The following is a 3,456-nucleotide window of genomic DNA, read 5'->3' on the forward strand; positions in this document are numbered from 1 at the left end:
CCTCTTTGGAACCTCGCTTCAGGAAGTTGAAGGCTGCTCTCAAATCCCCCCCAATCGACTCCGAGCCCTGTTCCCGGGGGGCGCGATTGGAGCACGTACCTGGACACCTTCCGGTCATGGTTCCCAGTCGGTTGCTGTCAGGCCGTGGACCGAGCAAACGTCACTTCCGGTCCGTGGGACGGGGCGCGGGCGTCCACTGCGCCACACGTGCCGGCACGACGCTACATTGTGAGAGCTCACAGCGCCCACGTGACTGCTGTTTGTTGCCCCGCGAGGGATGTGAGACGCACAGCTCCTGCCTCGTGCCAGAACGCGCCAAGGAGTTACAATCCCCCCGCCCACATCAGTGCATCATGGGAGACCGAGTGGGGTTGCCAAGTGTGAACTGTCAAAACAAGAGACCCCCTGAGAGGGCGCGTGTCCATCTCAGCGTCTGCCAGCTCCCGCTGCAGTCACGGGTGGGGCCCTGAGTCCGAGTCCCTGTCCCGCCTGCCTCTTCCCTCTGGCCCTCTCAGACTGTCTGGGCCATTGCAGGCTCCGGCTGGGGAGGGGAGGGGTGTTACTCTCCAGGAGTGGGACCCTAGGATCCGCCTGGCACTGCGGCCAGGACACCGTCTGACTGGAATACGTCACGAACACGTGCCCCTGCAAAAGCCACACGCCGCGCCAAATGCTTCCATGCAGGAACGCGCTGCCATGGCCCCGTCTGACTGTCACGCCCCCTCTCTGCACACTCCTCAGGCACAGGCAGCAGCGTGGGCAGGCAGGCAGGCAGCTCTGCGAAGCCAGCACCAGCTCCTGTCTCCCCCTCTTGCCTCTAGAAGAGGCAGCAAGGGGTTTGACAGGTGGGTCCATGAAGCCACCACACACAGTACTCATGCATATCAGCTCCCGCCTGCCTCCTTCCACCATGGGGGAGGGGGCTGGGGGTGGGGTGTCTGGCCTGGGGGAGGAGGGGGCGCGGGGAAGATGGGGGAGCGGGCTGGGGGTGGGGTGTCTGGCCTGGGGTGTCTCCCCCAGGCCAGACACCCCACCCCGGACAGCCTATTGGTCGAGAGCAGTGGCAGGGCGTGCTCCCTAGTTACACCCCATTTGCAGACACAGCTGTCCGTTAAGGTGCAGCAGGGTCAGCCTATTGGGCGCCTCCGATTCAGAACACGCCCTTTACTCACAGCCCATTCGCGGACAGAGCAGTCCATTATGATCAGTCCGCGACAGCCTATTGGCCACCCTTAGCTTTAGGACACGCCCTTGAGTCACGCTCCATTGGCGCTCCAATCAGGACGCCCCGCACTGTGCGCTGGGAGAGCAGGCGCGGGTCCCTGCCCCTCTCACGTGCTGCTGACCCCGCAGTGGCTGCTGGGAGATGTAGTTGCCACATCTCCATCTCCCACAGGCCACTGCGGCTCCCTCCGCCCATCCGGGCGCCCCTCCCGCCCCAAAGCCCGCCTGGTTGGATCTGGGCAGGAGCAGCAGGCCACGGCGCAGTTCAGGGGGCGGGGCCGCGGCTGGTCCTGCGAGTGACGGGCGGGAGTGGCCGGCCGGGCTGCAGCGCAGCCTGGGCCCCGCTGGGGAGCGAGGGGCAGGTGCCGGATCCAGGGGAGGGGATGAGGTGATTGCAGAGGAGGAAACTGAGGCACGTGGGGAAGGGTGGCGGCCAGGGAAAGCAGAGCTGGTGGGGCCGGGGCCGGTCCACGTCGGTTCACGGAGCAGCCGATGGACTCGTGAATTCTCGGCGGCCACTCGATGACGCCGCAGTCCCGGGGCCGGTGTGACGTCACAAACAGCTGCCGTCGCAATTGGCTCCCCGTAGCCCTTTCTGACACACACACGAGCCGCTCTGATTTGGCTTCTAACACTTTTAGCTGCTCAGTTCTGCAAGCGCGGAGAGGAAGCCGCGTCCGATAGATGGAGGTTCTCCGCGACACATTTGGCAGCCTGGACCCCCTGCCTCTGGTCCAGAGGGTCTCACCCTGCCCCCGACCCCGTACCCCTTGTTCTCCGTGATTCCGCCAGCTGCTTGGTGCCTTTAGTACCCGGCCCCTGCTGTGAGATCTCTGTAGAGAGACGGGCCACAGGGGCACCTGCAGAGACCCTAGGAGACCGTCCGTTTGATCTTTGAGGCCAGCTGGAATGAGGGATGTAAAATCCTGTTTAACTGGTTAGCTAATTAACGGGGACAGGTGGACAGGCTGGCGGCTCTCTGCCTGCAGTGCAAGGGGCCCTGTGACAGTGAAGCAGATCTCTGCCTATGGGGGGCGGGGTGCTGCTCCAGGCCCGCCCCCCCCAGTTAACTGGACCCACTAGATGAGGCTCCTCAGCGAACAGGTTGACCGAACTTGTCACATGCTGCCGAGACACTTTTCTGTCCTCTCTCAACACTTCAGCAAATGTCCATTTCCCTTCCCTCCTTAGCTATTTGTTTTCATTCCTCCGGGAGGGGCTTGTTGCATAAATTGCTGGTTTCGTCCCCTTGGAGGCTAGTCTGATTTACCCCAAGAAGAGAGTCACACTTTCAGGCTGGGTCCAACTCAAGTTTATTGGTTGCAACCAAGGTACGGCTAAGGAACTCAATGTTCAAATCATAGCCGACCCCCAACATCTCATAGGCAGGGGTTTTTATAGGGTTCACATCTTTCCTGGTTTAGGTGCCTTAACATGATAGGTTACTTCATCTTTGATATTTAGCATTCCTATAGGTCAGGTTAATTTTCCAAATGAGGTTAAATACAATGCCTACTTGCTGAACAATGGGCAAGCCATACTTCCCTTTTCCCTTTCCTGCTTGAGCCGGTCACAAGTTTAAAGGATGTGGAATCTATCCATATCTCTACTTAACAGAAGACTGGTTTCACTTCCCCTCGTCTCCTTATTATAAGTTATTACCTGTGACAGGCCTTGACCTTTGTCATGTCTTACTCCTATACAAATAGCAAATATATCTAAGCATTAGCAATGTATGTATATTGTACGTGCCCCTCATAGGGGAATCAATGGCTCCGGGGGATTTGACTTCCCTTTTACACATCAGGCTCAGGGGCCTGCTCCTTTTCCTTCTCCCTGCTGCGGGTTTGCCAAGATCTCATCTCCCCAGGTCACTCCCAGACCATCTCCCCAGACCACTCCCAGAAGAATCACCCGAGAGAGGGGCCAGAGACCACTCCCAGAAGAATCACCGGAGAGAGACGCCAGAGACCACTCCCAGAAGAATCACCCGAGAGAGACGCCAGAGACCACTCCCAGAAGAATCACTGGAGAGAGACGCTAGAGACCACTCCCAGAACAATCACCCGAGAGAGGGGCCAGAGACCACTCCCAGAAGAATCACCGGAGAGAGGGGCCAGAGACCACTCCCAGAACAATCACCCGAGAGAGACACCAGAGACCCCCCTCAGCATCGCGACCCAAGAGCAGACCCAGAGACCCCTCCTCAGCAGCGTGACCCAAGACCAGCGC

The sequence above is a fragment of the Pelodiscus sinensis genome, unplaced genomic scaffold (assembly GCF_049634645.1).
Source record: "Pelodiscus sinensis isolate JC-2024 unplaced genomic scaffold, ASM4963464v1 ctg198, whole genome shotgun sequence".
Lineage (NCBI taxonomy): Eukaryota > Metazoa > Chordata > Testudines > Trionychidae > Pelodiscus > Pelodiscus sinensis.